Source organism: Acomys minous (genome assembly GCF_964271855.1).
Source record: "Acomys minous genome assembly, chromosome: 13".
In the NCBI taxonomy this organism is placed as follows: Eukaryota; Metazoa; Chordata; class Mammalia; order Rodentia; family Muridae; genus Acomys; species Acomys minous.
The window spans coordinates 107,037,785-107,065,587 of record NC_140495.1 but is presented as its reverse complement, the minus strand read 5'-3'; the positions used below and the strand labels follow the sequence as shown (position 1 = coordinate 107,065,587).

The 27,803-nt window shown below is 40.2% G+C and overlaps 1 protein-coding gene and 1 long non-coding RNA gene across 2 annotated transcripts in view; both read left to right on the top strand.

Annotated features, from left to right (window-relative positions):
* The window catches only part of ZFAND3 (zinc finger AN1-type containing 3), a 206,571-nt gene that overhangs the window by 15,154 nt on the left and 163,614 nt on the right, over positions 1–27,803 (top strand). The gene's annotated exons all lie outside the window — the stretch shown is intronic.
* Positions 1,926–8,785, top strand: LOC311581604. Its single transcript, XR_014773819.1, has 2 exons — positions 1,926–2,817; positions 4,346–8,785. It is a non-coding gene; the product is annotated as an uncharacterized lncRNA (long non-coding RNA).

The window sequence follows — 27,803 nt, the reverse complement described above, 5'->3', positions numbered from 1 at the left end:
TCACTTTTCTAATATTCTGCCATAAGGGATGTCATGTCTATCCCTGATTGGATCTGGAAGTTTTCTCAGGGGAGTTATTCTAGAAAAACGCATCAACATATATACTGCTTAGGAAGCCAGGCCTAGTGAGTAGAACCTGTAAAACTGTGGATGGTTGTGTGTTGTAAACAGACACCTCTTTTCTGTATTTTGGTGGTTCTTTTTTTGCCTGCCTTCTCTGTTATTCTTTGTGGGGGGACATTTTCTTTACAGAAACTAACTGGATTTGGAGGTCCCCTTCCCGGTGCGGATTGGAATGGGAAGGGGTTGGGGGGAGGATGACATTCCCCAGTGATACTGAACACATGCGTTGCCTTAGTGGTCAGCCTTTTGGCCTGTCCAGCCCCACTGTCACATCCTAACCTGTGGTTAGATACCGTCCCGGTGTTGGGGCATGTGTGAGAGGTAGAGGTGGTAGAATGGTGACCTGTGTGTGCCTCTGGCTCCTCTCTTCTCTAAAGGCACACGTTTTCAGTCATGGCAGTTACACCCAAATGACTTTACCTAAACTTTAATGTCTCTCACAGGGATGAACTGAAAACATTTCCCGCTATTGTACATCCTCACAATAGTGCTTTAACTCTAAATGAGTTTAGGAGGGGGCAAGCCATATTCTCAAGCCCTAGTAACTGAATAATTTTTTTTTTTTTTTGTTAGAGTGGAAAAGTGAGATAGAGTGAATTTGCAGTTAGGGTCAATATTGGACATGTTATGCTTTTATTCATGGGTATGTTATTTTTTTAAATCTTTGTCTGTGTAAACCTGTCAACTACATTTTAAAGCATGTATTAGTCCTGAATGCCTACAGGCTGCCAGTCAGGGGCTGTACTGGGTGACAGGTGAGGACTGAGCAGACAGTGACTGTGGGAATAGTGTGGCTGCCTTGTGTCTCAGTTGGTGTGGATAATATTTAGAAATCAAACTTTTAAAAACATTGTCAATTGAATTTTTTTAAATATTGATTTATTTTTCTGATTAAAGAGGACATGTTTTATATTTTATTTGAATATACCCACATCTCAAAAGGACTTGAGGCAGTAGGTTTATGGAGTATCTGAACAAAGTAGAAGGAATGATTGTGCATACCATAATTAGACTCGTGATCCACTGTTTTTCAGGACCAATATTCAGAAGTATAGTTTTTTCCCCCTACCCTTACTCCAGAAATTTGTTAGCCACAAATACCATGGGACTGTAGTGTTAATGAACTTGCACTCCCCCTGCTGGCTGCCTCTTTAGAAATACGCTTGAGAAAAGAAGCAAAGTTCCAAGACAGTCTGTGAAGATGGCCACATTTCATATTCCTTGTCTAGGTGGGTAGAGCTGTAGGAGATGCCACTTTGCAGAAGGAGTCCATTGCTTTCTGTCGTTCTGTTTGCGGCTTGTGTGCAGTGCTCTGGAGGATTCTCACTGACTTTATTTTATAGTTAAACTAGATTTTAGTTGGTAGCATGCACCAGAAGCTTCTCTACTTAAGGGGCCCTCTGGGCCACCTTTTCTTCCTAGCCTTTTTTTCCTCAAGAGAATAGCCTGTGTCATTCATGTGTTAATTATAGAATGCATTTTTGTAAAATGTTGGCAGCTGTAGGGGTGAATGTAGAAGAAACAATACTCCATGAAGTTATCTCTCTTCTGCCTGGGAACTGTTGAAATGTTGAGATTCAGACCAGTCATAGGCGGTAACTTGGGTTTCAAAGAGGAAGGACAGGCATTTCAGGCTGAAGGGAATGTGACCAAAGATGTCAGCAGGAAGTGTAGGTACTTTCTGTAGAGCTGGGAAAAGCACTGTTTCAGGAGCGCTGTGTCTTGATTACTAATCATCACATCATCCTCTGCATGTGACTCCACTCTACAGATAAAGAAGGAAGACCTGTGACTTTAAAACTTGGTTAGCTTTACATTTACATGTGATAAATTGCAGATTTCATTCTATGTGTGTCTGGCTACAGGTGAGGGAAGTCTGTGCCTTTCTGCCTGTAAGTACAGACTGTTGGAAAGGCTAGTGGGACATAGCATTTTGATATGTGGATTTCATGCTCAGTGTATTTTTAGAAGTACAACTCTGTGAGCATTAGGTATGGTAACTGGGGCTTTATTCTAACATTCAGTGTCTTCAAACCTTGTTAAAATATTAATATAGAGATAGATATTATACATATGTAGTATATTTTCTGTTTCTCTGTGGCTCCCTGTATTACTGTGTAATTGGTAGGATGAATCCTCAGAGTTGAGAGTGCACACTAGCAGGTGCACTAGGGATAGAACTTGTACAAGTTAGGCAAGTGTTCTCCTACTGAGCTAAAATCCTGGAGTTCTATTTGGAAAATGCATTTAGCTGGGTGTGGTGGTGCATACTTTTAATCCCAGCACTTGGGAGGCAGAGGCAGGCGTCTCACTGTGAGTTGGAGGCCAGCCTTGTCTACAAAGTGAGTCTAGGACAGCCAGAGCTACACAGAGAAAGCCTGTCTTGAAAAGGAGGGTGGGGGGGAAGAAAAGAAAAAGAAGAATGCATTTAAAGAGAGACACAGGAACATTGTGTGGGGCTGGAGATATGGCTCTGTGGTTGAGTACTTGGTGTTCTTGTTTTTTTCTTCTTCTTCGAGACAGGGCTTCTCTGTGTACCCTTGGCTGTCCTGGACTCACTCTGTAGACCAAGCTGGCCTCGAACTCACAGAGATCCGCCTCCCAGAGTGTTGGGATTACAGATGTGCGCTATGACGCCCGGCTACATGCTCTTCTTAGAGATCTGAGTTCAGTTCTCAGCACCCACATCACGAGGTTCACAATGTTGGTAGCTCCAGCTCCAGGGCATCTCATGTGGTCTTCTGGCTTCTTTTTGGCATTCACATGCATGTGGCCTGCCTCCCTCTCCCTCTCTCTCTCTCTCTCTCTCTCTCTCTCTCTCTCTCTCACACACACACACACACACACACACAAATAAAGAATTTTGTATAATTTAAATTTTATTCTTTGGTTTAAGTTACTTTGATTGTCTTTGCAAGGTGCAGGCGGATCTCTGTGAGTTTGAGGTCAGCCTGGTCTACAAAGTGTGTCCAGGACAGCCAAGGCTACACAGAGAAACTCTCTCAAAACAAACAAACAGAAGTTATGCTTTGACTTTTTTTTAAACTTTAATGACTTATTTTGGGTGTTATTTTGGTATTGTTGAAAAGTTTAATCTTTCGTTGTTGTTGTTTTTTTTTCTCATTCTACCTTAACCAAGACGATTTATTAAACACTTTTAAATACCCAAGGAATCATTGCTTTGATTATAACAGCTGACTAGCCAGGGCTAGCCAGTCATTTGTTCTGAGGGAAGCAAACAGACTAAGCAACATGGGACAAGCAGTGTTTGGACCACTTGCCAAATTCTCCTGTCACATCATTGCTGTCTGAAGTGTGTGGGTGGCTCTGCTTGATAACATGCAGGATGTCGCGGTGGGGGCTGTTTGGCTTAGTTTTGTAGTGTATTTTCAGTGTCTGAAGCATAATAGGCATGCAAAAAGTATTTGTGGAATGGATGGGAAAGGATCTAATGAGTGGTGTGATTAACTTGCCAGTATAAAATATCCCTAAAACAATAAACTTTGAAATGAACATCCTGTTATTTCACCTTTCTTTCCAGTGTGCAGTTGTAAACAAGCTCATTAGATGTAAACACTTTAATCTTTTTCACAAGCCTGTTGGTCATAAAACTGCTTACTAGATTGATAATGGTCGGCCTTTCTTTTTTCAGAAAAAGTTAGGCAGGAATAGTATATGAGGTTTTGATGACTTAGCAAGCTTTTGTTGTAAAAGTTTAAATGTGAGTTAGGTTTGCACCTTCAGAATTCATGTCATTGTTAGGAAATAGTTTCTTTGTTCAGAACAGTTGGAAATCAAAGGCTGTTCATACATTTGGTAAAGTTAACCTGTAAAAATAGTGTTTTGAAAGTTTCTTCATTACTGAGAACTAGGGCAGAGACTTCACTTCTTTCTACTCAGTCATTTAAAAGTAAATGTTTTGCAAGTTTATACAGTTGATGCTCTTGTCCTTACCAGTTAGCAACATCTGAAACGTTTTGCTACTGAATTTAAAAATTAAACTAAAAAGCCTTTTGGCTTGGACTTTAATAATAATGCTAATAATGCTAATGCTAATAATAATAATAATGCTAATAATAATAATAATTATTATTTTCTGCACTCACAAATACAGACAGTTTCTTATTTTACCAGGTGGCCTTGCTTAGACCTTCCTGGGTGCTAAGGAAGTGAGAGAGAGGGAGGTGCCCCTGGGAGTGGAGGGCAAGTGGACTAGGAGCAGGTCACAGCAATGTGTTCTGTAGGCAGTTTGGGATCTGAGGGTTAGCATAGAAATTAGTTTGCTGCAACAGTGAAACTTGGAGTGGAGCTTTCATTCGGGTCTCATCTTTGGCTACTCTACTTGGCTGAGTGCCTCTGAGCTGTCTCTGATGGAAACTTCTGCCTTAGTCTTATGAACAGAGGGCTCAGCTAGAAGGGATTTGAAAGAAGTGTTTAGAAGGCAAGCCTGATGACACATGCCTGTAATCTCTGCATTTACGAGGCAGAACAGGAAGATTGCAATTCAAATTTGAGTCCAGTCTGCCGTTCATAGCAAGATTCTTTGTTGTTCCCTCTCCACAAAAAAATTTCTTCCTGAAATTATGTTTGAGGGTGGTATTGTGAAATTAAGTTGGATATGTCTGTGGTGTGCTCAATATTTTAATTTAATAGGAGCTTGAGAAGATTCAAATTATCTTGATAGGCCCCCAATTTTTTAGAAGATGGTTGGTAAGAAAAGATTTAAATCCAAAGATGGCCTTTTAATTTTAGACATTATTAGAAAGCCAAGTGGTAATTCATGCACACCTGTAATCTAAGCATGTGCAAAGCAGGCGCAGGAGGATTGCCCCAGTTTTGAAGCCAGTGTGGTCTGTGGAGTGATTTTTAGGTTAGTTGGGGGCTACATTTAGTGAGACTGGGTCTTGAAATCAACACAACAAAGAATATTTATGAATTCTTTTTGGGATTAAAGAGAAGCTTGAAATTAAATTTTAGTTCCTCTACAAAGTCACTGTGATTGTTACAGGCCGCTCTCATTGTTGGAAGCAGATGTTTTGTGTCAGACAGAGCTGAGGTTACTAGGGCACTGCACTTGATAGTGGCTTATTAGTGATTTTTGAATTTTCTGTGTCACTTAGAGAAAAGGGGTCCATTTTTTACTTCACTCACTGTAAATGTCAGTAAGAAATGCCTTTGAGGTCAAGCCAGAATTCACCAAGCCTTTAAGGAACTTGTCATAAAAGGGCACTGTGTTACCTTAAAACATTTGGACTTATGCCAAGGATCTGGTATGCTTAGAAGATGACATCTCCTTAGTGGGGAGCTGCATTTAGCCATATTGCTTAAATTTTGCCCTAGACAAATGATGATTCAGAGTCAGATGTGCAGCTCAGCAAACATAGAGAATATAGGCATAGGTAATTGGCGTATAGGCCGCACAGGAACTAGTTTAAGGAAGAAGCAGCCTTCCTGCCTGGCATTGTATTACCAGGTTTGTGGGTTTGAAATGAAGCCTTGCGCAGCCAGGTGGCAAACCCAGCCCCACCGAGAACTTGCTTGCTGTGGTGTATCACAGAGGGGAAAGGACACATTCATATTTTCCTGCATGAAAAAATCATATGGACCAGAGACAGGGACATAGAAGTCCCTGATTTTCTCTGCTGAGGAACTGTGGTCCTAACCTGCTGGCAGCTGCTCAGTTGAGGCACTTACTGGTTGGTGGTGAGTTAGAAACTTTTGGGTAAGGCCTGGAGCTGTCTGTCTGCCCAGCACCTGACTAGAGGAAAGGAAGGTGGGCTGGCAAACCACTGAGGTGACCTCTAGCTGGGCACGACTATTTTGGAGGAAGGGGATTTGAGGTTCTTTCGTGGGTTCTTAAATTGGCTTAAAGTTTATTCTGTATTATTTGATCAACTAGTGAAAAGTAATGACTGCTTGAGCGAGTAGGCATTAACTGTAGTCATTTAAACCAGAAACCTTGCAAGAAATCCTGTTCTGACAACAGGGCCAAATCCAGTTTGCTCCGTGGGTGGGACTTGGGCCTGAAGCCGAGGCTGCTCACTGTACTGGAGAAGTACTTGTAGGTGAGAGCCTGCTTCCTTAGCTGGGAGTGGGACTTCCCACTTCTGACCAGAGTTGCTGTTGGAGCTGTGGGGATAGCACTTCATTGCTCCCTTCCCTGCCTCTGCTTGAGGAGGACTAGTGAAGGGTAAGTAAACACGTGTGCTTGTTGAACACATGCACTGACTTCTGTGGCTTTTGGGTTATTAATGTAGTTTTGTTTTTTTGTTTGTTTTTCTTTTTGGCTTTTTAAGATAGGATTTTTCCTATCTGTTGCCTTGGCTGTCCTGGACTCCCTTTGTAGACCAGGCTGGCGTTGACCTTTCAGTGGTCCACTCTCCTCTGCCTCCCAGGGCTGGGATTAAAGGCATGCACTACCACACCAGGCTAGATTTTTTTCTTTTTATCTGTCTTAAAGGTATTTCCCTCAATTCTTAATTTGTTAAATTTTTTCAAAGCTCTGTATTGACTTTTGTCATTTTTTGTCTTATTGAAGTGAACTTTTTCTATTAATGTGATGGAAAAATTCAGCTGTGACTTTTAAGAACAGTGGTTGAATAGAAAAAAACCCAAAAAACAGTAACGTCTTGAATTCCAAGATGCAATGGGAATTTTAGAGACAGGAGGTGTGAAAACAAGCTGACAGGGTCAGGAGGACTTGGGGTGCAGTTGGCTGAGTTGGAGCTTCGTGGTGTTCTGACAGGAGGGAGGCAGGAGTAGCATGTCTTGAGCAGAGGGTCGCTGGAGTTACCTCATCTTCTGAAACACTGAGGCCTCTCCCTGGTTCAGCACATAGTGGCGTAGGCTGCAGTTGAGTATACTGAAATACAATTGTTGCCTAGTTCAAGGCTGATTGTGTTGCTTTTTGTAGATTTACTTTTATCACCTGTGGAGATTTATCTTTCTGTCACAAATTCTAGAAAAAAAATTTTTTTTTCATTTTGAAGCCTTAATTTGAGGCCTCATTAACATTTATTTTTCTCACTGTTAGGAATTGGTTCTTTTACCATTATAAAATATCCCTCTTTCTCTTAAGCAATACTGTATGTGATGATTTGATTAAGAATGAACCCTGCCGGGCGTGGTGGCGCACGCCTTTAATCCCAGCAGTTGGGAGGCAGAGGCAGAGGAGCAGGCAGATCACTGTGAGTTCGAGGCCAGCCTGGTCTACAAAGAGAGTCCAGGACAGCCAAGGCTAACACAGAGAGACCCTGTCTCAAAAACTCTTAAAAAAAAAAAAAAAAAGAAGAAGAAGAAGAAGAAGAAGAAGAAGAAGAAGAAGAAGAAGAAGAAGAAGAAGAAGAAGAACCCTAGACTGGATGTGGTGGTACCCGCCTGTAATCCCGGCACTTGAGAGGCAGACGCAGGCGGTTCTCTGTGAGTTCCAGGCCAGCCAGGTCTACAAAGCTAGTCCAGGACAGCCAGGACTATAAGAGAAACCCTGTCTTGAAAGAAAGAAAGAAAGAAAGAAATGAAAAGAATGAACAATGAACCCTATGAATTCAAATATTTGAATGCGTAGTCACCAAGAAATGGGACTGTTTGCAAGGATTAGAAAGATTAGGAGGTGTGGCTTTGTGGGAGGAAGTGTGTCACAGGGGGGTGGGCTTTGAGGTTTAAAAGCCCACACTATGCCAAAGTCTCTCTCACCTGCCTTCGGATCATACTGTTTGGCGCTCAGCTGTTGCGTTAGTGCCTACCTCCCAGCCCCCAGTTAAAGTTTTTTTGGTATGTTTTTTTTTTGTCCCCCAAGACAGGGTTTCTCTGTGTAGCTTTGGCTTTTTAAAAATAATAGTTGCCTCGGTCATGGTGTCTCTTCAAAGCAATAGAACAGTGACTAAGATATTATATGAGTCTAAGTTTACTCCTCTGAAATGAATGTCAGCTTTCTTAGGTTTATTTCCACATTGGCCTATCCAAAGTTTTCAATCTTTTTGAACTTAAACTATATAGTCTTTGCTTTAAGAATTTGAGATTTTAATTGACATTTTTAATCCACTGTAACTATTGATATAGTTAAACTTGGATTTATCTTTTTTCTACCTGATTTGGTTGAATCCAAGACTTACCTGTTTTTTGTCTTCTTTTTGTTTTTTGTTTTTCAAGACAGGGCTCTCTCTATCTAGCCTTGGCTGGCCTTGAACTCACAGCGGTCTACCTGCCTTTACCTCCCAAGTGCTGGGATTAAAGGCCAAGACTTACCTTTTTATACATAAGTGTTCTACTATAGAATTATGCCAAAGCCATTCTCTCCTTTTTCAAATATAGGGCTTTAATATGTAGTCCTGGTTGGCCTAGAACTTAGAGACATCTTGTTTCTGCCTCTTGATTGCTGGGAATAAAGGTGTGACCCCCAACAGTCTGCTATTCCTGCCATTTTTCTCTATATTTTCCTTCTATTTTGTTTGAGTAGCTTTCTGGAGATACAGTTTTGTATACATAGACCTCTCAGTTTTCAAATACATCTTTTTTTTTTCTTTCAGGGACAGGATTTCTCTGTATAGCCTTGGCTGTCCTGGGTTTGCTTTGTAGACCAGGCTGGCCTCGAACTTACAGAGATGCACCTGCCTCTGCCTTGAGTGTTGGGATTAATGGCAAGCACAACCACCCGGCAGCATACATCATATTTTTTTTCGTATTTTTGATATAGTCATATCTCACATAACTGCAGCGATGGGCCACATATCATCCCCTAATAGTCCATCATTTAGAGGTGGTGCCATCTTTGTTTGTTTAAGTGAATTTGTTACTTGCCTCATTATGGTGACAGAAGTAACTTAAGAGAGATTTATTTTGGTCCTTGGTTTTAGGGGATTTCAGTCCATTGTGTCTGGGCAGTTGTGGTGGAACAGGCCCTGTTTATGGTGACAGGAGCTTGTGGTGGGACTTTTTCACATGTCAGCAGGTGTGGAACAGTAGGTGAGAATTTGGAAGCAAAGCGGGACTATTAAAATGTTTCAAGGCTTACCCTCAGTGACTCATCTCTTCCATTAAGGCCCCATAGCTTCCTAAAACATCTCCCCGGTGGGGATTAGTTGTGGTGTGTGTGTGTGTATGTGTGTATGTGTGTATGTGTAGAGAGAGAGAGGCATTTTAAATCCAAATCTAAGGAGTAAGTATATGCTCTGTAATAGTCACACAATGATGAAACTACCCAGTGATGCTCTATCAGGTTGTAGCATGTCCTTAAGTGACACTGCAGTGTATATCCCCAGAGTTGTGCAGCCTCCACAATAGTCCTTTTCTGTGTTATGCTGGAGATTGAGCTGAGTGCTTCACACATGTGAAACATGCATTCTACCTTTGAGCTACACTCTTAGCCTTCTGGCACTTCCATTTTAACCCTAGCTACTTGTAGTTTGATGTTGTTAGGATTTTCTTAGGATTTAGTTTCTAGACATGAGTTATTTTTGCTAGCCTGTTTATTGGGGTGTGGTATGTCATGGATGTGCAGGCAGATATAGCACATCATCACAACTAGTTGTTTGGCAGTCTGACCAAGTTGACATGACTTAAGGACAGAGAGACTATTACCAGCTCTCAGAAGCTGTTTGATAGGTCTTGTCTCTTGCCAGCCACAGTTCTCATGTGTGTCCAGAACAGCCACTATCCCACCTTCTAGAGCCATAGATGGTGTGTATTTGCTATTTAATTCATATGCTTTGTATTTTGTTTGGCTTCAGTTATTCTAATTGTATGCATGTGAGTACTTGATCCTTACTGCTGCAACATTTTCATTGCCTGACTTTACTATTAGATAGTTTGCCATTCTGCTACTGAAGGGTTTTTGGGTTATTTCCGAGTTGGAGCTAATTACACACACACACACACACACACACACACACACACACGCGCGCGCGCGCTAATACTCTTTAATTAAAAATTAATTTTGTCTTTTAGGTTTTTAGAGGCAGAGTTTCTCTGTGTAATGGTCCCGGCTGTCCTGGATCCGCTTTTGTAGACCAGGCTGGCCTCGAACTCACAGCAATCCACCCACCATGCTTGGCCAGGCAAATACTCTTTCATGTTTTTTTGATACTTTCATACAGTTGACCAAATGGTAGCACTTAAGTTTTTTTTTTAAACAAATAAGCTCTAGAAGTTTTCAGCTACAGTAAATTGGAACTGAAGAGTTAACATAAATACAGTTTATCATTCTTCCCATGCCCTAGTCTCTAGCGTTTGGTCAGTAAATTGGGATTTTGATAATTGAAGGCAAACAACCTTAATTTATGCATAATCAGTTTGCCTGCTCACTAGAGCTTACTGAATTTGATTCATTTGTGATCATGACTTCAGATTTGTAATTGACAGCCGTTTGACGCATTTCATACCTTTTACAGGTATATATGTTCTGCTGACATAGTGGTTTTGTCCTCTTAGGGTAAGTTGTTTACTGCAGACAGAGCTGCTAGTGCAATCTGTCCTGTTTTGGGTGGAATTGTGTAGTTTCTATCTCTTGTGGCTTAGTGAAGGGTTTGCACTTACTAAGTCTATAGACAGATGTTTGGAAAATTGGTTTGTTGTAGCTGTTGTGGACCTACTGATTAGAAGAAAGGGAGGATGCTGAAGAGCATCTGAAAGATGGAGAAGAAAATGGCAACTGTTGTCGTTTGAATATAAAATGTCTTTAGGGCTCATGCTGAACACCTGGTTTCAAACTGGTAGCAGTATTTTGGGAGGTTCTAGAAACAAATCATAGATATTAATGTCTTATATATTTATACAGGTACTCCATACGTAGACAAGGAAAGCTGATTCTATACACACGTACAGTAATACATCCATACATCCATACATACACACATAAACATATACATACATTTAGAATATCTTTAAAAAAATATTTTACTTCAATGATGGTTTTATTGTTTTTTTTTTTTTCGAGACAGGGTTTCTCTGTGTAGCCTTGACTGTCCTGGACTCACTTTGTAGACCAGGCTGGCCTTGAACTCACATCGATCCGCCTGCCTCTGCCTCCCGAGTGCTGGGATTAAAGGCGTGCGCCACCACGCCCGGCTGATGGTTTTATTGTTTATCCTGACAATATACAGGTAATGCCGTGATTTTTGTGGCCATTGTTTCATGGGGGAAGTTCTTTAGTACTGAGTGTGTATTTGTATGTCTTGGCCACAGAACCTAGGGCATCATGCGTGCTAGGCAAGTGCTCTATCCCTAAGCCACAGCCCTAGCTTTAGTGTAATATTCCTACGTATTCTGTAGCAATATGTAATAGGAGCTTCAGCTTAACATAGAAATGGATTCTTTCTCTAGGTTCCTGCTGTGGGGGTGGTTTCCTTGCATCTGGGAACGTAAAGAGTAGGGAAAGAACATTAAGCTCTTAGACTGGTTGGATTTTGTCCACTTTCTGAAAACAGTTTGTGCTGGTCAGGTTTTTCGGAGTGGCAAGGAAGGAGGGCGCCTGGTAACTCAGCGGGTGGAAGGAGAGGAGCACATGGGATTTACTTCCCGCGCTTGCTAGGTGTCCAGTCTCTCTGTTCCCAGTGCATGTAGCCCTGGCTGTCCTGGACTCACCTTGTAGACCGGGCTGGCCACGAAGTCACAGAGGTCCGCCTGCCTCTGCCTCCCGAGTGCTGGGTTACAGCATTCTTTACGTTCCTTATGAGTGCATGCTGTAGAAATAAATGTGAGAAGAGCACAAGCAGCTGAGGGGCCTGAGGAAGGCAGGGGACACTTCAGACTGTCCTGGTGTGTGACAGGACACCTGACAGCTCATCTCTGCTCAGGCAAGAACAGTCTTCAGCTTTATCTCTCTTTTTTAAATCTTTAAAAATTTTTTTTCTCTTTTTTACATATACATTTATATTATTACACACACATACACAGCTTTATCTTAAGTTTTGTTTTAAATGCAGAAAGCTTTTGAAGGGGGAAAGTAGGAGATTGTCTTAGTGGAGAAAATGAATAGAAACTTAATACCAGTATAACTTGCACTGTGGGTAATTAGTTTTTGTGGCTTTGAAATATATTCTTTCTGTATGTAACAAATATATAGATAGATTTATGTTCCAGAGCCAAACAAAATGAATTAATTGTTTCATCAGAGGTGCAGAAGTATGTGCCCAAGTCTTTCGCTTTGCTTGTCATTGATAAATATTTTCAAAGTACATTAAATAGTTGGGATGAGCGAGTGTTGCTTTTTCAGTATGAGTGATAGTTTATTATTGGAGAAAGTTTATCTTGCTGTTACAGTTCCTTCAGAACATGTGTTTGGGTATAAAATACTAAAACAACACTTGGAAACAGATGTATTTGACATTTAATTCTTTAGAACAAAATACTCAGTTACTGTCAAGAAAGCGTGGAGATGTTGGTTTGCAGCTTTTGAGGGAGCTGTTAATGTGGAGGCAGGCCATCAGGCTGACCACCGCCCTGTGTCCTAAGATTAAAAGCAAACTCTTTCTGTGTGATGTTTTGTGTACTTAGCTTTAAAAAGTTTACAAGCTTTTAGAGGTTGTGAGATACAGGTTATTTTTGTTGAGATGAGCTAGGTCAATAAAGCATTTACTAGGTTGAAATGTTTTTTCCATTGTCAGTTTTCAAAGGACAGTAAATGGACCAAAAAACCATTAAAGGATTTAATTTAAAAAACACAGCAGCAACCACTCTGTAGCTGTTTGTGTTACTTAAGCTTCCTAGTTCAGAACTACGTCTCAGCTGCAGTGGACTCCTCAGAGCCCAGGCTCTTCTCTGTTTCTTCACCCTATTGGACTGGCAAGGATGCGGTAGTAGTTGTTTTTGATTGTAAAAGACTTTGTTCTGGAACTGGGAGAAAAGTATGTCCTACTCTTAGGCAACATGACTACTTGCTAGGAAGTTCGGGAGGGAATTTTAACTTGCTCCAGTGTGGATCACACAGAGTCTTTTGGAACCTGAAGACCGAGTGGAACAGATTGTATGCAACCTTTCTGCATTTAAACTTTTAAAAACACTTAAAAAAAAAAACAAAAACCAAAACAAGCCTGTATTAAAACTTTTGAGAAAACATTGCTGGGAATAATTTATTCATAACTTATTTTAGGAATGTCCTGTATGTTGGGTTTTTTCATGGAAGATATACTTAGTACTGCAGAGTGTTTTATAGTTTATAGTTGTAGATAATAAGTGATTGCTTCATCAAATAGGCTTTGATAAGGTCATTATTAGGTCCCTGGCTGTTGTGTGTTAGTGTCTCATGAAATATAGTCTGCCATGGAAGGAAGGCTGAGATTGGGTCACTTTTAAATGGAAGAGCTATTTGAGTGTCTGGCCAGAGTGCCAGTCATTGCCAGTGCTGGGAGAGCTACACTTGATTGCGTCCCTGTGCTTGTGCTTAGGCCAGCATGAGGCGGGGCTGCTGCTGGAGAGAGGCTGTTTGCTCTGGGCAAAGCTGAATTGTGAATCCTTTTTAGGTTCTCTTCTCTAATTAGAAAATAAAGTAGCTGGGCTGCTGGGGCTTTATAGTCTTTAGACCGCCTTAGCCAGAAGGAACCCACTTACAGGCTTTTAAATAAAACAGTAGAGCACTAAAGACAAGAATTTTTCAGCCTTTGGGGCTTTCATAGAGATCTTTGTTCCTGGCTTCATAGGAATTGAAACAAAAATGTTTCAATTTTGAGAAAGCAAGGAATGCAAAGATGGGGATTGGGATACACATAGAGTTGAAGACTGTGCTTTTAATTTTAACATCTGCATTTTTTCTCTAAGGTATTCCTTAGATACTGGTATTAGGATGAAAGTTGTGAGTTCAGAAAGCAAAATCTCCCTATAATCACATGGAGACCACAGATGACTAGGGTGAGGGCTTAGCAAGTGATCTGTGTCAAGGGAGTTTGCTCTCTTTTAGAACAATGGCTACTTTAATTAGTTACCACAGAGTGGTCAGTGTTGGATTTTTCTCTTTCTCTATAGTGCGTCGGGTGCCAAGATAACTGTGACACGAGGGAGCGTTCAGTGACAGGCCAGCTGCTGAGTGGTAGATGGGGGCGTCTTAATGCCTGGCCTGTTCCCGAAGCTCTGCTCTTTGTATGCAGCCTAAGCAGTCCAGTCCGTCTGAAGTAGGAACGGCAAGCTGTGATCTGCCTCAACTGTGCTGATTACCCTAGGAGTGTTAGCAGTCAGGGACCAGTCCAGATACAGCGCTGAACCTTAGGCTTCTCAGGGCTGTTTGTTGGAGGATGGAGGGCAAAGCAGAGTCATGATTCAGTAAGTCTTCTTGATTTTTCTTTTTTCTTTGCCAATGACAGGGTGTATGTTTTTTCTTTTTCTTTTCTTTCTTGGTGTTTTGAGACAGGGTTTCTCTGTCTCAAAGTAGGGTAGTAGAAAACCAGGCAGAGCAGTGAGGCTGGAGTCACCCCTGTGCTCCCTCTCAGGAGGGAAGTCTGATGGCCCTGACTCACAGAACTAATATAGAAAACATGCCTTCCGGTGCAGCCCCTCATGGAAGCACCAGAGGAACACTAAGCCTTAGCTTTAACCATACATCTTGTCAGTTGGGCGTGGTGGCATATGCCTTTAATCTCGACACTTGGGAGGCAGGTGGACAGGCTGTGAGTTCAAGGCCAGCCTGGCCTATAAAGCCAGTCCAGGACAGCCATGGCAAACAGAGGAATCCTGTCTTGAAAACAAAACAAAACAAAAAGAAAAAGGAAAAAACAATTAACATTGAATTCTTTTGTTCTTCCTAGTTTCTCCTGTATTGAAAGTATGCATATTATCAAAGAGTTTAGTTTTCAGGTAGTTTAAAATGGCTAAGGTGTTGGAAATGTCTGTTTCTTCATCTTTCCCTGCACCCGACTACTTGAAGATTAGGAGACTTGTCAGGACTGTCAGCCTCCTTCAGGAGAATTTTCAAAGTTCAGTCATCCTTTGTGGATAGGGCATTAAGAGAGCCTATAAACAAAGATGTTTTGCGTTCCCATATATATCTATGTATTTATATCTTTCTAATAGAGCTCAGCTGGAGCTTGGCCACATCCAGGTGATTGAAAATGACGTATGTCCTGATTACGAAGTGAGGACCTTGCATGCACCTGGAGAGATTGCTAGAATGTTGTTTCATTTGAATTTGGCTCTGAGCCAATGTACGTGTGACGTTTTCAGTGGCACTGTGTTATTAAGTGGGAGGACAAGGCTGCCATCAAGGGAGTCCTTGTGGAGTCGTTCTGTGTCTGTCCTGACGGCGCCCTGAGCAGGTCCCCCAGGGACACCGTTGGTAGATGGAGGACGATGACGGACTGCCTCACGCTCAGGCTGGTCATACGTCACCGCTTAAGCTTCTTTCCAGAGAGCAGTTTTTAAATCCACATTGGAATTTTGGGGAAGGAATTTTGACTTACCTTTTATTTTCCCAGGTTCCATTTTGAGATGGGAATCTACTTTTTTTTTTTTTTTTAATGAATAATGTCATTTTAGATAAGTCTCACTTAAGTGCCTCTTTTTCCTGACTGTACACTGGAAGTTAGACTTCATTTTGGTTTGAATGGTTAAATCTTAAAACAGTACTAGTTGTTTGGGGAGGAGTAGTGATTTCTACAGTGAGATAGTGGATTCTTCATTGCGTTCTACACACTTATGCTCTATATAAAGCTGTAACGTTTTAAAATGTGAATGGCTTAGAACATGAGCATGAGCGTCCCTGCACATGCCAAAGTCAGAATTCCCTGTCACAGGCATCGTGACCAAAGCTGCAGGTTCCAGACCACACTGCAGTTCCTGAGTCTGGTAACTTACTATTCAACCAGTGGGAATCATAATGCGTCATGAGCATTTTAAGGAACAAGCCTGGCAGTGTTACCACAAAGCCCCCTGGCTTTCCTTTTGCATGCCATTCTAGTGTTGCTCTTGGGTTTGGAAGCAGCACACGTGCACGGTAATGGAAGTGACTCTTGGAAGAGCATCAGTTACTTCTCAGTTTGACAGAAGCACACCTACAGCTCTTGGCGTGTAGTCATGACTTTGAATTAAAATCAGTAGGACATTGTACCAACCAAGGTATTTGCTTTACGTTAGGGTTATTAAAAGGGATATCAAGAGTTAAACTTTATGTATACTACGAAAAAAGTCACAATCAGATTGGAGCTTGCGGTACTAGGAATGACTGTTAAAAATAACCTGTCTTAAATTGTGTCACCTGGGGCCTGGGGAGATGGCCTACTTGATAAAGGGCTTGCTGTGCAAGCATGACGACCTGAGTTCAGATCCTTAGGAACCATGAGGGGTGGAGTCAGAAAGATCCTTGAGGCTTGCTGGACAGCCAGTGTGCAAGAGACCCTGTCTTTAGAAAAAAAATAATCTGTCTATATGTGTCTGTAGATACAGATATAAAATAAAGTGGAGAGCAATTGAGCCGTCACTGTTGAACCTCTGGCCTCTGCATAGATGTGTATTTCTATACATGATACACAAAATAAAAATCTGAAGAGATTGTATTCCCTTGTAAAGACCAATGTCAATACAAATATAAAATAAGATTTTATTTAGAGTGGATAACTATTCGGCACTAGATCAATGCATCTTAGCTGTTTAGAAAAATATGGCATTTTGTTTGTTTGTTTGTTTGTTTTTTTGATAAAATCTCACTGTAGCTCAGGCTGCTCCTGAATCTCGAATGTTGTCTTGAGTCACTCTCTCCAAGTGGTGGGATTACAGATGTGAGCCAACATGCTTGACTGTCTGTAGAGTAGTAGCAGACTTAATCAGTGAGGAGAATTTGGGCTCCGAAGATGCTTGTTGGACACCACCTATACTTCAGGAGTATGGACTATTTATCTATTTAAGAATTCATGTGTAGACCTTTGGAAAATAGTGACCAGGCCAGCCGACCTACAGAGGTCTGCTGCCTCAAGTACAGTTGCACTTCTTATTGTGCTGATGTTTCTGCTTTGTGTGTGCACTCGTGCATGTGCGAATGTAAGTCAACATTGGTGTTTTTCTCTATTGCTTACCACCTTACTATGACAATTTATTTATTATATTTGTGGGCGTTTATTATATGTGTATGTCTGCACCAAGGATGTTGAATTTCTTGGGACAGATGTCACAGATGGTTGTGAGCCACCATGTGGGTACTTGGAAGTTGAACCTGAGTTTTCTGGAAGTACTCTTAACAACTATACCAACTATACCATATCTCCAGCTCTGGTTTCTGCTTTTTGGTTGGGGAAATGAAACTATTATTAGCCTTACTCATGCATCCGTAGGGTCTTTTTTTCTTTTCTTTTTCTTTTTTTTTAAAGATTTATTTATTTTTGTGTATACAGTGCTATGTCTGCATGTACACCTGCAGGCCAGAAGAGGGCATCAGATCACATTATAGATGGTTGTGAGCCACAACGTGGTTGCTGGGAATTGAACTCAGGACCTCTGGAAGAGCATTCAGTGCTCTAAACCTTTGAGCCATCTCTCTAGCCCCACATTTGAGCCCCCACATTCATAAGGTCTAATGGTGTAATCCTGTCTGGCCTGGAACTCACTATATAGACCAGATTGACCTTGAACTCATGCTTTATATTTTGAGATATGGTCTTTCACTAACCCTGGAACCTTGGTGTTTTTACGAGATTAGTTATGTTTTACTGCGTTGTAGTTTTCCCCCCAGCCCCCATGCACACAGCCATTGCTGGTTTGTGTACAAGTGCCACCATGCTCAGCTTTTTATGTGGGTCCTGGGGATCTGAGCTGAGGTCCTCATGCTTGTAGAACAAGCACCTTCAGCTCGTGTTCTTAACTACTTTACTATTTTAAAAAGACATACATAAATTTGTTTTTTTCTGACTTAATAAATAGGCAAAGCAGAGTATAAGTTCGCTTTTTCTTGTGCTGTATTTCATGAGAAACCCAAGTTCACAGCTGTACATGTTATGTGCATTTCAGCTTCTCTGTTTTAAGTATGATTAAAGGGTATTGAGATTGTAATTAGAAAAAAATTAACAGATGGGATGAAAAAAATAGTTTTATTGTGCAAGTTTTCTTAAAACCAGACTTGCCTGTTTGGATGTGATGTAGCTCAGACTCTGACAAAGTAGTGGATCATCTCAGCTGAGCTATGAAGTAGTTCATTGAAGTCAGATGTTACATTCTAAGAGAATTAACATCTGAGTTGTAGTTGCATAATTATGGCATTGTCTGTAGGAATGTGTAGGACTATGTAATGGTGCAGCCGTTTGTGGCTTATTCTTTCAGTGCCTGATAGTTCTGTGCCATTTGGATTATACACGAGTGAGGTTACTCGTTAGACTCTTTCTCTCCCTCCCACACTGAGCTAGGGTCCTTGGAAATTGGTAATTTGACAGGAGACCACAATGCTATTAATCAATGAAAAATTAATTTTTATTTTTGTTTAAATTAGTCCACATTTTTAATTGTCCATAGAAAGGTCCTTTAAAATGGGGTGGAGGGAGTTGTAAGAGGGCTTGTATAAACTGTTCTCTTATATGTTGAGTCTCTGCTGCAGGTGGGTTAATAACCAACTATACGTGGTGTAAATGCTTTCCTGTTCATGTGGTGAAGGGCTGCATTCTCAAACTTGCACGCACGGTAGACTCAGGTGGTAGGATAACGTGGCAGTGTGGAAGCACAAGGTTTCCGAATGCTTGTTCTTTGTTGCTCCACTCCTCACTGATAGGTGATGAGCATTTGTCAGACTGTCAAGACTTCTACTATTTTGAGCAGCATGGGCTTAAACCTCACATATTTCACTTAATAAAATTTGATGGGTTCAGAGTGGTCTCGGTAGTGTGTTTTCTCTGTGTGTAGTTGATGATGCCCACCCTTAAGTGAGGACCTCTGAAGCCAGAAGAAAGGAAGGGTAGCGATAGTGGTGGTGGGGACTTCCTTTGTAGTTTTTGTATTGCTAGGGAATAATTGTTGAGTCACTTCTCGCTCTTCTGAGGCTGCAGAGATGGCTCAGAGGTTAAGAGTGTTCTTTGCTCTTGCAGAGAACCTAGTACTCAGGTCAGATGATGCATCTGTAACTCTAGCTCCAGTAGTTTCAGCAATTCCTCTGGCACCCGTACTCTTGTTTGTGCGTGCAATTAAAAATAATAAAAAATACGTTTTAAAAGAGAAGAAACAGTTCTTTTTTCAGAACTGGGGCCACAGCCATATTTACATGAATTATTGCCAAAGAAGGATGGTGATGCTGCCGAATTGGCTTTCTGTCTGCAGTGCCTATGTAAAGTGTCCATGTAGGTTCACGTGATTGAACAGTTGGCCCCTAAGTTGGTTGTTACAGCTTGTATTTAGCCTTTATTCTTTTTTTCCACACAGAAGAAGGTAGCTAGCAATTCAGGATACAAGAATCACTTTAGTTTGTTCTGTATTCAGATCTCAGCCAAAAGCTTGCACAAGCTCTGCAGTAATCATTCTGTAATTGATAATTGAGTGAGAATTTTACAATACACATTTGTAAATTCTTTTTCAGTTAATAGTTATGACTGTAACTTGTTTTTCTGTAAACTTAGATATATTGGTTTTATTTCATACGTGAGCATGCCTGTATGTATGTATGCATACTGTGTGTGCTTGGTGCCTTGGTGCCTATGCAAGTCAGAAGAGGGTACTGGGTTCGTGGGAAGTTACAAATGGTTAGTGATCATCAAACCTGACTCTTGTGCAGGAACAGTGAGGGCTCTTAACTACTGAGCTATCTCTCCAGCTTTCTTTAGCTTTTCTATTCTTGTGTCTGTGAATATATGCTTGCGCATGCAGTGCCTGTGGAGGCTGGAAAGAAGCATTGGATTCTCTAGAGTGAGAGTTAGAGCTGGTGTGAGAGTTCGGCTGTCTGATGTGGCTGCTAAGAACGGAGCTTGAGGGGAGCTTGAGGAAGAGCAGGAAGTTCTTCTGAACACTCTCCAAGCCCCTCTGCTTTTGGCGGTAAAGTAGATAAACAGCACCTTAGTTTGAATCCCTGTGGTGTTACTGCTTTTGATATTTAGATGGTGATCTTTGATTGCTCACATTTGGACTTTTGCTGTCCATAGAGAGGACTGCATTTGAATAGAAAGGCTAAAGCCTGAGAGCCAGTAAGTAGCCTGCTCTTCCTGTTCCTCTCCTGCTGACTTCCTTTGCTGTGAAGAAGGCCTCTTTGTTTCTTACCATAATTCTGGGTCATTGGGCTGTTCGTGTAGAGTTCAAAGATTTTATAAATTTTTGTCATCAATAGTAACTTTTATGAAGTAAATATACTCTGATGTACCTAAAACTTTTGAAGAGATTACCACTATCAGGTTTGGTGGTATTTTGTTAATTTACTAAACAATGTTGTTTTATCAGCCTATTTCATTTTAAGATAAGGACTGCTCTGGTAGTGTGACCTTTCTGGGAGTTTGAGTATTAATATATACTATAGCAGAAATTACTCTAAACTCAATTAAATATTTGGATGGCTTATCCTAGTTTCTGTAATAGCATAATTTGTAAAAAATACAGCAGACTCCATGCTGAGAATGAAGGCAATGGTTGCGGAGTTGTCACCACCCCAGGACGCATTGAAACGAACTGTCTCACAATAAATTCTGTGTCTTGTGGTTTTGTGCCACCATTTCCTACAAGTTGTAATATGGCAGCAGGTGCAGTGGAGAGAAATTGATTTATTTCTTTTTCCATTGTGGCCAACTACAAATAAAACTACCTTCCCTCCCCTCTCCCCCAAGACAAGGTCTCTCAGTGTTAGCCTTGGCTGTCCTGGACTCAGTTTGTAGACCAGGCTGGCCTCTCACTCACAGCGATTCGCCTGCCTCTGCTTCCCGAGTGCTGGGATTACAGGCGTGTGCCACCCCCGCCCGGCTAAAACTACCTTTTCTTTACCAATTTCTGTTTTAATTTCTTTTGGAATACAGGGAAACAAAAGCACTGCGTTTTGGACCTGAGGTTCTGATAACATGCCATTGTCTTAAAAAACAGCTCAGTTATGACTTAAGCCAAATGGCAGAGCCAGCAAGTCCCAAACATATTTTCCCACAGAAGCAGAACAAGAGGAACTGTTGTAGTCACTTTTTTCAGAACCTTTTCATCACTGCAAACAAAACATCATCAGGAAAAAGCACCCACCCTTCCTTGCTTTAGCTATTATTCTTTACCCTACCCAACTCCTCAGTCCTTGCTACCTCTGTCTTCCAAGGTTTTTGGACATTTCTCAAAAGTGGAATGGGACATTTTGTGGTCTTTTTTGAATAGCTTCTTTTACTTGGTTTGTTTGTTTATATGTATATGAGTGTTCTATCTGCGTGTACCCTGCCTGCATGCCAGGAGAGGCCATCAGATCCTAGTATAGATGGTTGTGAGCCACCATGTGGTTGCTGGGAATTGAACTCAGAACCTCTGGAAGAGCAAATAATGCTCTTAATCACTGAGCCATCTCTCTAGCCCACTTTGTATGTTTTCAAATTTACATCATTGTTACTGTAGTGTACTTCCTGTTCAATGGCTGTGATTCTACTGTATGGATATACCACAGTTTATCTACTTATTAATTAGTGAGTGTTTCATCTTTCTTTCTTTCTTTCTTTCTTTTTTTTACATAATATGGTACCAAAAAATTGTGAATCAACAGTAAAAGAGGCTTTAGTTTCCTGTTTGTAATAGAGAGAGCAACCAGACAGAAAAAATAGGGAAGAAGACTTGACCATCATGACAGACCAACTAGATCTAGCCAACATAAGCGCACCTACCTTTACAGAGGCAGGCTATTTATGAGAACATTGACTAAACCTTAAAATATCACAAGGGGATAGAGGTAACACACACATGGCTCTTGACCATATAACGTGAAGTTTGGAAGTAATAGGAAGAAATCGGGTAAACTCACAGTATTGAGATTAAACAAGGTACTCCTGAACAACCACTAAGTCGGAGAGATCATTAAAGCCAGGCACTGGAAACCCTGACTTGAAAAATAAAATAAAATAAAAAAGAAAGAGATTAAACGATAGAGCAGGGAGCCGGGCGTGGTGGCGCACGCCTTTAATCCCAGCACTCGAGGCAGAGGCTGGTGGATGGCTGTGAGTTCTAGGCCAGCCTGGTCTACAAAGTGAGTTCAGGACAGCCAAGGCTACACAGAGAAACTGTGTCTTGAAAAACAAAAACAAAAAAAGAGCAGGAAATGCTTTGTGAAAATGTATGGGGTGCATCTAAAGCAATGCCAAATGGGAAAGTCCCTGTAGTAGTAATAGTGAGGAGATTAGAGTCATTTCTTGCCTTGCCCCCTTAAGACACTTGAAGAGAAGAGTGAACACAGGGAAGGGAAGAATAAAGATTGGGAAAGAATTAACAAAATAGCCAGTAGAAAAAAAGCAGTGAATACAAAAGTTTTTTTTTTGATATCAATAAAATTAGCAAATCCTTCCCTGGATTGAATGTGGCCCACAGAAAAATGTGAATTAGTAGGTTTATAAATGAAAGAGGGTATGCTACTGCCAGCTTTACACAATTAAAAGGGACAGTAAAAGATTATAACCAAATTGCATAGTAACAGGTAACAAGGGATTGTATACATCCTTAGACTACTCATGTGGACGCACAGGCCTGCAGTGAGAAGAGGTGAACTGGTTACCTAAAGCTGCCCACAGAGCATTGCTAGATGGAATCACAGGAATGCCACCAGTCGTTTAAAGAAAAGTTAATAGTCCTTTTAATACACAGAGAGAACATGGGAGAAATTGAAAGTCAAGGGACAGAGAAGGAAGGGGGAGAGTAGGGGAGAGGGGTGCAGAGGGGGAGGGAGTAGAGAGCAAGAGTTGGCAGGCAGTGCTATCACACTGTGGGCGCTTAGGGATAGCAACTGAGAAATCCTTAACAGAATGCTGGCACATCAGATAAACAGTCAGTAGTCGAGGGTCACGATCAAATTGGATTATTTCAGGAGTATAAGGTTGGCTTGACAACCAGAAGTAAATTAGTACAGTACATCTTGTCAACAGGATGAAAAATCAAAATCTTATGATGGTCTTAAAAGATGATAAAGTTCAGTGTGATTTCTTGAGAAAAAATCCTCTACAAACTACCAGTAGAAGCTGACTTCCTTAGCCTGGTGAAAGGTGTAGTTTTGTATTATGTCATTTTCAGTGGCTGCTTTAATCTTTTTAATCTTTAGGACATTTTTGCTGTCAGATGCTGTATGCCTCTGTGTGGCCTGAGGAGCTGCCCCCCTTCTTCAGATATTACATTTCTTCTTCTTCTTTTAAAATTTTATTTGCCTTTATTTTATAGGTGTATTGGTGTTTTGCCTGCATGTATGTGTATGTGAGCGTGTCAGATCTTGGTGTCACAGTTAGGAGCTACCCTGTGGGTGCTGGGATTTGAACCTCTGTAAGAGCAGTCAGTGCCCTTATTTATTGAGCCATCTCTCCAGCTCCTCAGATAGTACATTTTATCAAGAGTTTTTGCCTCTGTCTGTAACAAAGCCAGTGTGACATTGTTAACTAGTTTTGCTCAAAAAAGTGGTGGGTAATTGTCCCTTTATTTATCTCTTCAGGGCTGACTCCTTTGTGTAGGTCCATTTTTCCCTTTGATGTAATCTTAATCCTTGAATATTTTGAGAAATATTTAAATTTTTATTTTTTGTGTTGCTGCTGAGAGGGAATTCCCTCAGCTTGTAGGTTAACAGCTTTTTATTACTCTTCCATTGTGCTGTTCCTGATGGAAGATCTGCTGCCATTCCCATCTTTGCACTGTGTATAATGTGATGTATTTAAAAGTTTCTGTGTTTATAACTGAGTTTAAGTGATGCTATTACTGATAGGTTTTTGTGCTGTATAATTATTTTTCGAGTGTGTGCTTGGGTTCATTGAGATTTTCATCAAAGTTCTAATATTCCTGCTATGCTCAAATATTTTTTTTTGTCTCCTCCAACAGTTACACATATATTAAGGCATTTGAAGTTTTTTTCTTTTATGCCTTGTACTTTTCCTTCTCTAATATTGTTTCTTATGTTTTGTTGTGAATATGTGAATCTACTATGGCACAAATGTGTGGTGCTCTTGGAGGTCAAAAGAAGGTGTCAGATTCCGTGGGACTGAGGTACTATGTAAGGGCTGGGAATTGAACCTGGCTCCTCTGGGAACATCTTGTGCTCTTGACTCCCAGGTTTTCCAGTTCACTTTTTAATGCTATTAATTTATACAGGCATTTGGTTTGTTTTCCACTTACACATGATTTTTGAATTAGTTTAATTTCTTTCAAGTTGTGCTTTCTTCTTGGTTTGTTCTTTCTTTGCACTGACTCTGTTGCCTTCTGAGTATCCAAATGTGTAGGTGTCGTGCTAATGGCTATGTTTGTTTTTTGTTCAAAATAGTCCTCGATTTTGTTACTAAGTTTGCTCATTGTTAGCATTGCATACTTTTTTAATGCCTTTTTTCTGCATAATGGAATTTCTTTCTGTGCCTGGTGATTTTGAAGATCATGGATATATAGTAATGCTTAGCTGATTCTTAAATCTTTTGTTCCTTTATTAAGTTTTATGTGGTCTGTTATAGTAATGCTTGAAGGCCTTGTCAGAATAAACCACCTCATTGGCTATGGCCTTTACTGTTTATTTGTTTTTCAAATTTTTCTTTCTTTTCATCCATGTCCATATATAAAACTAGTCTGCAAATTTCCTTTTTAAACTTGTAATGCTCTTGTGGAGTTTTGGCATCAAGGTTAAGCTGATCTCTTCCTTTCTGTTATTTGTGTTTGATTGATTTACTATGTTTGTAGAAATTGCCAGTCAAGTCCCCTGACTTTTTCTTCATTTTCATGGGAGCTTTAAAGTATGTTTTTTTCTCCCAATATAAGATTAGATTTTCTGGTCTTAATTTTCTTTTATTTTTAATCTTAGAAGTTTACATTTTTATTTTTTCACTTTATTTTATTTTCCATTTTTTTTGAAACAGGGTTTCTCTGTTTAACCCTAGTTGTCCTGGAACTCATTCAGGCTGGCCTCGAACTCACAGAGATCCACCTGCCTCTGCCTCCTGAGTGATGGGATTAAAGGTGTGTGCCATCACTGCCTGGCTAGAAGTTAACATTTTAAATTTGTTGGCATAGTGCTTATATTTCTCTATATAAGTTTATGTATGATTTCTAAAGTACACTACTATGTTAAATTTACAACTTCATGAATCAAAAAAAAATTTTTTTTTGTTTTTATCTGTGTCAGTGTGGTCATTTATCAATTCAGTGTAAAGAATATTTCTGTCACTTATGTAGCCTTCTTGCCCTTTGTACTCAGACCTTCTCCTTAAATAACCACTGTATCATCACTGTTTCTATTGGTTTCTTTAGTTCAGCATTATTTCAATAAGGTTTGTCTTTATTGTTGCTTGTTGTACTAGTTATTGTACTTTGTGACTACAGGTCAACTTACATGTTCTCTTGTGGCTGAATGTTGACTTTTTGCCTTTGTTAGGGATAACTCTTCAGTGGGTGTTGCTCTGTTTGCCTCTTGGTTCATTGGTTTTTGTGAATAAGTTGATGAGCTACAGGCTATGTGTGTTTAGCTTCTTAGTGTCTGCATCATGCCACTCTCATAGAACTGAGTATTGAAACTCCAGTGCATATCTTTGCTAACATTTGCTTTCAATTCTTTGAAATTTAGTCATTTTGGTAGAGGTATAGTGTTGTGGTTGTTGCTTTACTTTCAGTGCTAGAGATTGAACCCAGAGCCTTGCTCATGTTAGACAAGTGCTCTGTACGTAGTAAGCGACAGCCCCAATCTGACCCTGATTTTAACTTAACATTCTCTAACATCTGATAATTTAAGTTTCCACATGTCTTTTTGACTATATACATGTCCACAATTGTGAAGAACCTGGTCAAGGTTTCTGCCTCCTTCAAAGTGAGATTACAGTCTTCTTAGAGTTTTATAGGAATTTAATACTATATTCCATACACATGCAGCTTTTTCCTAAATTTGGCTTATTTACTCTCTAATTTTAATAAAATATGATTTACCAATGTTTTATGTGGTTAGTGTTAACTTTCATTGTTTTTTACAAATTAAAAATACATTCTTTTCTTTTTGCTTTACTTCCATTTGTTTCTGTTGTATAATAGATTTATGTTTGATACTAAATGTTCAATTTTTAAAAAATATGTGTTAAATCGACTTAGCTGTTCTTAATACTGTATCATACTGTAATGAACAATTATAAAATTACTTGATCTGTGCTTTGATTTGTACTATATACACTCTTGAACATCTCGATTTTACTGATTATCCATGCTAGCATGATGTAATTATATAATGGTAGATAGAATTAGATACCTTGAGTAGATATTTTGTGGATTCAGTTCATTTCAGTCTTTTCATGGCTGTTTACATTGTTGCTAGTCTTGTTGTATGGCTATTTATCTTTATCACTGATGTTTGAGATGGGTTTCATGTAGCCCAGGCTGGCCTCAAATTCAGTACATAGCCAAGGATGGTCTTGAACTTCGGGCTGGGATTTCACGTGTATGCCACCATACCTGGTTCTGTTTAGGTCTAGGGATCAGAACCCCATTCTTGCATGCTAGGCAAGCACTCTACCAATGGAGCTACTGATTCACCACTTAGTAGTCTACTGTTGAGTTATACAACATGAAACAGAAAGGCCTTTTTTACACCTTTCTGCATATATGTGGAGATTTCTTTGTCAGAGACAGGGTTCTTGGCATTTAGCCTCCGCTGGCCTTGGGTTTGCATAGCTCCTCCATCTGCTTCTCTTGGATGATGGTATTACAATGTGTACCACACCTGACCACCATATGTAGCTTAATATTTTGGTTTATGTGGCTTATTTGTACCTTGATCTGGAAAACTACCTTTTAAATTTTATTCTTGAGATTATAAATTGCCATTTATAAATTATCGTCTTGGGTAGATTCGTAGGAGAAATCTCATTTACAAGAAAGCCCCAGGGGAATGTAATTTTATTAGTGATATTTGAGCAGACTTCCCTTTATATTGGAATTAAATGTAAAAGTTATAATTTCACATAATGGGTACTATTGAATGGTCATAGTCATAGTTACAGTTAAACTTATTTAGCTCTGTTAGTAGAGTGTGATGTTTCTGTAGTGTTCTGTTGAGAACAGGTAACTTGGGTACAGCTTTACTAGTAACTTGTAATAGCGAGGCTTAGATGTACTCTGTTTCTGGTGGTGTTCTATGCTCTAGCAGTGTAGTATTCTTAATTTGTGTGTGTGTGTGTGTGTAAGCTTTTAGTTGCAGGTGAGGATGTAGTAGGAACAAAATAATTGTCTAATCATAAATATTACAGATAAATACCGGCAAGCTAATTGATGATTAGGCATGAAGAAGAAAAATTAGGAAGTGCTGTGATTTTTAGAATTAGCACTTTACCAGAGTGTGTCCCATGGAAGGAGCTACACGTTACGGTCACGTGTATAGGGGAGAGTAAGGACAGCGTTAGGATGAGTCATACCTTTGATTCATATCCTTTTATACACTCTGAATTTTTTTTTTTTTATCATGTAAGTTTTACTGCAGGATATGCTGTTGTCTTCTCCAGAGGGGAAGTTGAGAACTTTTTGTCATTTATTCTGTTTCTTTCATTGTGACTAGAGCCTTCTTTATTTAAAAGCAGATATTAAAAGGTTTGCTACTAGTGACTTACTGGAAAAGTGCTTCCTGAGAAAGTAAAGGAGATTTGATT